The following is a 10,693-nucleotide window of genomic DNA, read 5'->3' as shown; positions in this document are numbered from 1 at the left end:
AGATGTAAATTATGTTCTGATGAATTTTTTCCTTTTAATTTTACAATCAGCTTGTCTTAATATTTTATTATTAATAAGACTTGCTCTTCTATTCCATAAGTGGAAATTTGATGAAAGAATTCCAATTTTGAAAATCCTTTCCATACTGAGATCAACTAAATGCTCAATTGTTCGGCTAAATTGCTGAGGTTTAGTTGGTTTGTTTGTTTGCATTTGAAAAACTATATGTTTGAGTATCTGGATCTACAGCTTCCATCAATTAGTTTGACTGTTTTATCCATTTTTTTTTCTTTTTGCCTATCAGGTGTTACACAGATAGGTTTGATGTATTGAGTATCTATTGACCCCTATTCTGTCTCTAAGCGGCTGTATGAATTTGGACCTCTGAGACTGTCAGCTGTTTCAACTGTGACCATTTAAGTCCTAATAACCCATAGTTTGGATAGTATTGTGTATACTGGAGGACATAGCATTGTTTCTTTTTGTTATTATTTGATGTGTCAGTTGGGTTCTGTCAGTATCAGAGGCCAAGATGGAGTTAGGACTACAGAAGTTGTATTGGGGAATAGGAGCTGTGAAAGGAAAGGCGAGCAAGCAGAAACAGTGTGGTGTCATCACCCTGGGTGTAGTCCTGATGAAGTTCTGCCAGTCCAGTTCCAGGCTTCAGACCAATGATTGATCCTTAAAAGGGTCCTACAATTTGGGGCAGAAATAGTCAGACCTTGAATCACCATCTCGCTCAGTCATTGGCTGAAATTCTCCTCAAGAAGAGCATGACCTCATGTGAAAAGCCAAAGTGGACCTTGAAGGCACAAACAATCTGATGATCGGCAGCCAGCCACAGTCCTTGCTGCTGGGCAGCTCCTCCTTTATGGAAGGAGAAGCAGAGTACACATCTCTTTGCCTTCCACAGAGAAAATGCCTCCCTCCATGTGTCAGAGACCCTTGTGTCCTGTGAAGTCCTTGTCTGTGCACACGAGAGAACAGCTCTTTCTTTCTACCTAAAGCAAACTTGGAAGAGAGAGGTTAATGGAACAAACTACAGTCCTTATGTGGAGAAGGCAATGGCACCCCACTCCAGTACTCTTGCCTGGAAAACCCCATGGATGGAGGAGCCTGGTAGGCTGCAGTCCATGGGGTCACTAAAAGTCGGACACGACTGAGCAACTTCACTTTGACTTCTCACTTTCATGCATTGGAGAGACTGCTGTTGGCCCAAGGGCCACAACTGCTCACTCTTCTTCTCTCCAATATCCATTCTAACATGCCCACATCCTCTTCCACCACCTCTGCTGGTCTTAGTGGCTGACCTGGTCGTGTGACTCAAACTTTCATTTCTGAGAGATCTGAGATCCCTCTCAGCCAGGGTGGTCTTGCTTGTTTCTTCTCAGTCACAGTTAGGCAGGAAAGAACTAAAAAGCACCCCAAGTGGGTCACCTGAGCTCCCCATGGATTCCCCCCCTGCCAGGGTACAAGAGCAGCCCAACTTATCTCCCAAAAAAGGTGTGTATAGTCAAATCTATAGTTTTTCCGGTAATCATGTATGGATGTGAGAGTTGGACCATAAAGAAGGCTGAGCCCTGAAAAACTGGTGCTTTTGAACTGTGGTGCTGGAGAAGACTCTTGAGAGTCCCTTGGATAGCAAGGAGATCAAACCAGTCAATCCTAAAGGAAATCAATCCTGAAATTTCATTGGAAGGACTGATGCTGAAGCTGAAGCCCCAATATTTTGGCCACCTGATGCAAAGAGCCAACTAACTGGAAAAGACCTTAATGCTGGGAAAAATTGAAGGCAGGAGGAGAAGGGGATGACAAAGGATGAGATGGTTAAATGGCATCACTGATTCAATGCATGTAAATTTGAGCAAACTCAGGGAGATAGTGAAGGACAGGGAATCCTGGCGTGCTGCAATCCATGGGGTCGCAAAGAGTTGGACATGGCTTAGCAACCAAACAATAACAATCTCTCTGCTGATTAGGATCACTTACTGCTAGTGAGTCCTCTTTTGCCTGCCAGTCCCTTAGCACAGGGGACCCAAGATGCCTGGCAGGGATAAGGACTTCTAATGCTTCAGTCAAGTAGGACCTGCATACAGACACAAAGACTTTCAGTCAATTTCTAGGAGTCATGGTAAGTGGGTTCACCTCTCATGCCTTGGTTCTCGAATCCACATATCCTTTCTATTGTGAACCTAGTGCCATATAAACCTTGTGATTCTTTGTAAATACTGCATCCTGAAGAATGATGTCCAGTTTTCACAGGGTTTTGACTCTGGGCTGGCACTGTATCTGTGACTTCAGCAGGCCTTTATAACGCTCTGTGAGACTGGCATTCTCAGGATGGTGTGCTTTGCGATGCCGCTAATGGATCCCAAAGACTTGAATCCCCTCCCACATCTCCATCACTGTAAAGTGGGTTCTCTGGTCAAATACTACCTTGTATGGGATTCTACCCGTCTGAACCAAATATTCTAGGAGCCCCAAAATAGTGGTGGTAGCTGAGGCCCTGCAAGCAGAAAAGGCAAATTCATACTTTGAATAGGTATCTAATCCTATTGGATCTAATTTAATAAATTTACCGCTGACTGGTCACTTGATCTCTTCAAAGAATAGGGACATGTTAGGGGCTTCAAACTGATCTTTGTTGCAAATAGGTTAGACATTCACAGGTAGCAATAAACTGACCTTGGTCAATGGGAGACTGTGCTATTGATTCCATATATATTAATGGCCTGCATCTCTGCATTCATGGCCATTTCATTCATCTGTTCATTGTGCCAACACTGGAGTAGTTGTTGACTGGCAAATACCAGTTGCCCAAGTTATTTTTTCAATTTGGTTGTTAAATGCCTCACTCATGGTAGATACTTTCTAGTAGCCTTTAATATATAATTTTAAGAAATACTCTTCAAACTTGGTGTCCTCTCTAATATACCCATCCTCACACCTCTACTCCTGATGTTTTTGATTCCAGTCTTTTGCTATTCAAGATCTGGACCCTCTGGCCAGGTCATTCAACACTGCTCATGGAGTTTGGGGGTTTTTTTTTCCTCTCACTTCTATCCCTCAAGGACCCACTGAATAAGGCTTATAATGTAGCCAACATTAATTTTTTAAAAATGTTTATTTATTTATGTTTGGCTGTGCTGGGTCTTCACTGCATGGGATTTCCTTTAGTTGTGGAGAACAGGGGCTACTCTCTAGTTGCAGTGTGCAGGCTTTTCATTGCAATGGCTTCTCTTGTTGCAGAACTTGGCCCTATGGCATGTAGGTGTCAGTGGTTGCTGCATGTGGGCTCAGCAGTTGCACATCACGGGCTCCAGAGGGCAGGCTCAGTAGCTGCAGCTCATGGACCCAGTTGCCCGGCAACATGTAGGATCTTCCCGGACCAGGGTTCAAACTGGCATCCCCTGCATTGCAAGGCAGACTCTCAACCACTGGACCACCAGGGAAGTCAGATGGTGTGGCCCAAGTGGCAGAGTTACTTGTATCATGGTCTGAATCCTATGGAGAGGCTTTTATTGCCCCAGATGCTACAAAAACCCAAGAGCCATTGTATCACCCAGTATTGCAGCCATATCAATATTCCTAGGTATCTAATGTGTTGCCTCCAGATACCAAAAAGTCCTGTTAGGAATTATACATTCCTCTTTGTAAAAATAAACACAGAGTGCAACAATTTCTCTTTCATTTTAGACAGGATGGTTCTACATACCCCTGGCCAGGAGAGTCCCACAAATGCTTTACTGAAGTGGCAGTTCTATAAATTATTATAGCATTTATCTCCCACCCTCTTAGTCCCTAGGTCTGGAATACATGCCCTCCAGGGTATTAGACATCCTTATCCTCAGTGTGAGTTTCTGCAAGATGCCCAGATGGTCCAGAGATCTTCACATGATATTACAGCAGACAGCTGCAAGAGTTAGCAAAAGTATTACTATAGGGAAAACAATAAACATACACACACACACACACACACACAGTTTTATGTTCTGCATGAATGCAAACTATTTCTGAAAGCCCTTTCACTGTTAAGATAGAAAAGAACATGCTTGCCAAATCACTGGATGCCCATCATATACCTGTGGCCATATTTATCTGTTCTAGCAAAGAGAATTCACATAGCAGGTAGCTGCAACAGGTTGAGCCTACAATGGTCAATAGAGTCATTTTCCAGAACCTATGCAAATTCTGCAAGGGCTAGATTTTTGAGTTTAACAGTGACTACCACCTTACAATATTTACCTGAAACCTTAATAAATGCCTTTTTATTCGATCTTGATTTCTGACTTCTTGATCAAGTACCCTTAAAATCTAGTCCCATGTGGACTGACGTGATCCCTGAAAGTACTGGGGTGATCAAACATTCTACTTTGCCTAGGATTGCTCTGTTTTTCGGAGAAGGCGATGGCACCCCACTCCAGTACTCGTGCCTGGAAAATCCCATGGACAGAGGCGCCTGGTAGGCTGCAGTCCATGGGGTCACGAAGAGTTGGACATGACTGAGCAACTTCACTTCACTTTTCACTTTCATGCACTGGAGAAGGAAATGGCAACCCACTCCAGTGTTCTTGCCTGGAAAATCCCAGGGACAGGGGAGCCTGGTGGGCTGCCGTCTATGGGGTTGCACAGAGTTAGACACAAGTGAAGTGAGTGAGCAGCAGCAGCTCTGTTTTTAGCACAGAAACTCCTGCATCGCAGGCTATTTGCCAGCCTTGGGCAAACCAGCACATTTGATTGCCCAACAACGTTCACTATTTTTTACAACTCCTCTAGGATAAAATCTCTTTCTTCCTTTATCATGACTAGCATGTTTCCAATTATGTTATGTTGTGACAACCGTGTTCATTGGCCTGGAGGCCAGGACCCTACATGGCCGTTTTTAAAGGAAGCACTTTTTTATGGCTTTTAGAGAAAAAGATCTCTTATTTTCTCCCATAGTGGGGAAATTTTTGCCTGTTAAGAAGGAGAATACCCACTTCTACAGACTCAAATTGTTCAGAGTCTATGGATTCTTCAGGGGAATCACCCGTATGACCTCTGCCCATGTGTCAGGGATTTAGGTTTTTCCAACCGGGGCTTGAAGTTTGTCTTACCAGACTTACCTTTTAAAAAATTGTTTTTATTGGAGTATAGTTGATTTACATTGTTTTGTTAGTTTCAGGTATACAGCAAAGTGAATCAGCTATACGTGTACATATATCTCCTCTTTTCACAGACTTGTCTTCGATGAACATTCAGCAGTCTTCGAATTTCAGCTTCTCTGATTGTTACAGACTGGATTTGATCTCATGCTCTGCTCACCATCACATGAGAGGAGGGGATTTTCTCAAGCTGCCCAAGAGACTCTGGTTTTCACGCTTAGTTTTTAGTTGTTTCCATTGTTAATCGTCCTCAGTGTCCTATTACCCACATGCAGGTCATACATGCAACTTAGTAATAGTCATTCAACATCATTGCTAAGCTGCTAAGTCACTTCAGTCGTGTCTGACTCTGTGTGACCCCATAGACTGCAGCCCACTAGGCTCCCCCATCCCTGGGATTCTCCAGGCCAGAACACTGGAGTGGGTTGCCATTTCCTTCTCCAGTGCATGAAAGTGAAAAGTGAAAGTGAAGTCGTTCAGTCGTGTCCGACTCTTAGCGACCCCATGGACTGCAGCCCACCAGGCTCCTCCGTCCATGGGATTCTCCAGGCAAGAGTACTGGAGTGGGGTGCCATTGCCTTTTCCAATTCAACATCATTATTCTTATAACAAATATACATTTGTAGGTACATTTTATAAATTAATATTTATAAATTTCTATTATTATTATTTCATTTCATGAACGCCACCAACACCTCTGTATGTTCAAATGCTTAAAATCATTCCACCAGCCTGTTCTCTCAAGATACCAGTGATGAAGTTTTAATATTTAGGTCATCACCTTGCCCCAGGCCATCTGTGCTCTACCTGCCACTCAGGGAGAGTCCTCCTTATGCATGCTCCGGTCTCTTACCCTCATCTTCATGCCTGCTTTCTCAGAAAACTTCTAGTGCCAACTGTGCAAGGAAAGGAGTATTCGAGATAGAACCAGGAGTGAGGTCTATTGCGGAGTAGAGGAATATTACCTGTGAAAGGAAAAGGAAGGGAAGAGGCTTGTGCAGGGAAACTGCCAGAGTGCAATGTTATCCTGACTGTGTCAGCCCAGTAAGGAGCTCTGGAGCAAAGCTTGTTCACTGGGAGAGTCTTGCATACAACTGAATATCTGTCTTGTGAATTTGGCTCATGGCTGCCCTGAGAAGAACATGGCCTCAACTGCCACTGCTTTGCTCTATCTTCAATTGAGGGTCACCCCAAAGAAATGACTTTGGCTTGAAAACTGTAACAGATCCCAAAGGTATGTCTGCAGGCAGCCAGCTAACTGCATGCCTTACAGCTTGTCAGAAAGTCTGTTCTTGAAGGGGAATCTGAGTAGCACATCTCCATACCCACCGTAAAAATCATAAACACCTACAGTCAAAAAGAACCTTGAAGAATCTTTGCTTTCCACTAATTATAAGATTTGCCATTAGTCTGTGTACCTCCATGAAACAAACAAAAAACAACACACCCAGTCATCAGAGACCATCAATTTTAAATCCATGCCATTTCAGAGGTGTTAAAATCCAGAAAAACACACATAGAACAGATGAAATGTGGTACTTACTTTACTTTTTGTTAACCTTTCAGAGAAGGAAGTGTTCTGTGTTGTTAACCCCTTGAGTCTTCGGTACAGGAGTTTAGTCCAATATCATCCTGAATTGTGAAAGAAGCCCAACTCTATTTCTTCTTTTTTCTATTTTCTGTGGTGCACATGGAGATGAAATAATCAGCATCACCCTCAGAAAAAGAGCCTTCCTGGATCACCTCAAGTTGTTCACATTGCTCCTCTTCACCTCTGCTCAGAATACATAGCATTGAGAGATTAAACAGAAAAAAAAAAAGAAAAAGAAAATTACAGAACATAAAGTAAAAAAATGCACAAACACTTCACCACTGGGTATTAAAATTAACACAGCCATTTTGGAAAATAGTAAGGAGTGTCTATAAGAGATGAAGCTATGTATACCCTATGATCTAGTGGTCTACTCCCAGTTACATAGCCAAACAAAAATATGCCAAAAGGCAGATACAGGAATGATAAAATAGCATTACCCATCATAGCTCCAAACTGAAAGCAATCCAGATATATCCTTTGATAGTAGAATAGGTAAACTGATAAAATATAAAGCATCAATGAATTAAACCCCTGAAAAATGTGACAATGTGGATAAATTCCAGGAAAGGTAGATGTAAAGAGGACATGTGTGATATGATTCTATTCATAAAACACAAAAATAGGAAAAAGAAATTTATACTGTTCAGTCAGGATAATTGTTAGTGTTGAGAGAAAGACAAAAGTAGTGACCAAGAGGTACCTTGAAGATAACAAATTCTGCTTCATGGTTGATTCTCTCTGTCTTGATGTGTACTATATTCACTCTGTGAGGACTTCCCTGGGAGTCCAGTGGTTAAGACTCCACTTACATGGTAAGGGGGCATGGACTCGATCCTTAATCAGGGATCTAAGATCCTACAAGCCTGCTGTGTGATGTGATATTTTATAAAAAGAACTTCCCTTTTCACTTTGTGAAATTTTATCTAGTTGTACCTTAATGATTTCATATTTTGCCATAGATATAAAAAAATCCTACTTACCTTAATGATTTCATATTTTGCTAAAGATGTGTATTTTACTTTAATAAGAAGTTTACAGTGAAGTGAAATAAATGACGCTCATATGACTAAGGCCAAACTCTGGTGGCTCAGATGGTAAAGCATCTAAGATTTGATAAAGCTAGGTACCTGAAGGGTACTTGACAGATGTGTGTGATATTATTTTACATTTTCTCACATGCCGAAAAATATCCTTATAAAAAGTCCAAAAAGAACTTGAAGGTCGTGACAAGTCAGTTCTAAGCTTTCTCCATCCTCTTGCTTAGTGATTAGAGGTTCATTGATTGGATATAAAATAAGTGGTCAAGTTGAAAGTAAAAGTATGCAAAAATTATCATTCAAGTTCTAACCAAAGAAAAGATGATATGACTGTATTTATTAAAATAGACTTTAGGTCAAACAACAGCTACAGATTATAAAGGTCATTTTTGAATCATGAACATTTTGGTTAAGTGATAAGATATGAAATTAAAACTGTATGGCTGAAAGCAGAGCTAAAAATACATAAAGAAAAAAAAAACTTCAAAGAAATCCACATTTATCTAAAATAAAGGATAGAGTATCTAGACTAAAATATCTACAGCAAACTATGAAATCATGACAGAACATTAAAATCTTCTGTACTGTAATTAGAAAGCATATTCAAAAGCAGAGACATTACTTTGCCAACAAAGGTCCATCTAGTCAAGGCTATGGTTTTTCCAGTGGTCATGTATGGATGTGAGAGTTGGACTGTGAAGAAGGCTGAGTGCTGAGGAATTGATGCTTTTGAACTGTGGTGTTGGAAAAGACTCTTGAGAGTCCCTTGGACTGCAAGGAGACCCAACCAGTCCATTCTGAAGATCAGCCCTGGGATTTCTTTGGAAGGAATGATGCTAAAGCTGAAACTCCAGTACTTTGGCCACCTCATGCGAAGAGTTGACTCATTGGAAAAGACTCTGATGCTGGGAGGGATTGGGGGCAGGAGGAGAAGGGGACGACAGAGGATGAGATGGCTGGATGTCATCACTGACTTGATGGACGTGAGTATGAGTGAACTCCGGGTGTTGGTGATGGACAGGGAGGCCTCACATACTGAGAATCATGGGGTCACAAAAGAGTCAGACACGAATGAGCGACTGAACTGAACTGAACATAGCAAACTTAGGAGAGGCAAGTAAAGCAATTCTGAGGGCAAATTCTAACCTTAACTTATATATTAGAAAAATAAAGACTAAATGAGTTAATAAACCATCTGAAGTTCTGAGAAAAATAGCAATATAACTCCAAATATAGCAGATGGGAAAATATTTTTAATAAGAGTTAAAATAAACCAAATAGAAAGCACAGATAAAGTTCAGAGTTTACTAGTTAATACTAACCAAGATTTAGTTCTTTGAAAAGATTAATAAGGCTACAAAACTTTAGCAAAATTTATTCCATAGTGTAAGCACAATAGGTATTAAAATGAAAAGTGCTGTAGGCATTAAAGAGACAATAAAGGATAATGTGAATAAAGGATAGCATTCATTTGAAAATTTAGATAAAATACACAAATTAATAACTTGCAAAAGCAAAGCAAATTGATGAATAGAAAGTCTAAAACTTTATAACTATAAAAGAAATAAAATTACTCATCAAAAATTTTTTTCTTTCTACAAACTCCTGGCCCATGTAGCTTCATGAAAGAATTCCATCAAATATTCAAAGATCAGATAATTCCAGTTTTATCCAAGCTCCTCAAGGATAGGATTGAAGTCAGTTCAGTTCAGTTCAGTTGCTTAGTCGTGTCCGACTCTTTGTGACCCCATGAACCGCAGCATACCAGGCCTCCCTGTCCATCACCAACTCACAGAGTCCACCCAAACCCATGTCCATCGAGTTGGTGACACCATTCAACCATCTCATCCTCTGTCATCCCCTTCTCCTCCTGCCCTCAATCTTTCCCAGCATCAGAGTCTTTTCCAATGAGTCAGCTCTTCGCATCAGGTGGCCAAAGTTTTGGAGTTTCAGCTTCAGCATCAGTTCTAACAATGAACACCCAGGACTGATCTCCTTTAGAATGGACTGGTTGGATCTCCTTGCAGTCCAAGGAACTCTCAAGAGTCTTCTCCAGCACCACAGTTCAAAAGCATCAATTCTTCAGTGCTCAGCTTTCTTTATAGTCCAACTCTCACATCCATACATGACTACTGGAAAAACCTTAGCCTTGACTAGACGGACCTTTGTTGACAAAGTAATGTCTCTACATTTTAATATGCTGTCTAGGTTGGTCATAACTTTTCTTCCAAGGAGTAAATGTCTTTTAATTTCATGGCTGCAATCACCATCTGCAGTGATTTTGGAGCCCAGAAAAATAAAGTCATCCGTTGTTTCCACTGTTTCCCATCTATTTGCCATGAAGTGATGGGACCAGATGCCATGATCTTCGTTTTCTGAATGTTGAGCTTTAAGCCAACTTTTTCACTCTCCTCTTTCACTTTCATCAAGAGGCTCCTTAGTTCTTCACTTTCTGCCATAAGGGTGGTGTCATCTGCATATCTGAGGTTACTGATATTTCTCCTGGCAATCTTGATTCCAGCTTGTGCTTCCTCCAGCCCAGAATTTCTCATGATGTACTCTGCATAGAAGCTAAGTAAGCAGGGTGATAATAGACAGGATTTAATTCATGAGTTTAGAATTAAAATTGTAGAGATGTTGTCTCCCCTAAGCATATGACAACTTCAATTAAAATGCCAACTGTAGTCTTTGAGTAAGTTGTGAAACTAAGTTAAAATTGTTACAGAAGTATACAGTGCTGGCAATAAACAAGACAGTTTAAAGAAGAAATTGTGAGCCCTGTCCTACCAGATATCAAGACATGTTATGTGTGTGTGCTCAGTCATGTCTAATTCTGAACCTTTGAGACCTCAAGGGCTATAACCCACCAGACTCCTCTGTCCATGGGATCTTTCAGACAAGAATACTGGAGCAGGTTG

This window comes from Bubalus bubalis, chromosome 5 (genome assembly GCF_019923935.1).
Source record: "Bubalus bubalis isolate 160015118507 breed Murrah chromosome 5, NDDB_SH_1, whole genome shotgun sequence".
NCBI classification, from domain to species: Eukaryota; Metazoa; Chordata; class Mammalia; order Artiodactyla; family Bovidae; genus Bubalus; species Bubalus bubalis.
The sequence above is the reverse complement of the archived record's forward strand: the minus strand, read 5'-3'. Positions refer to the sequence as shown.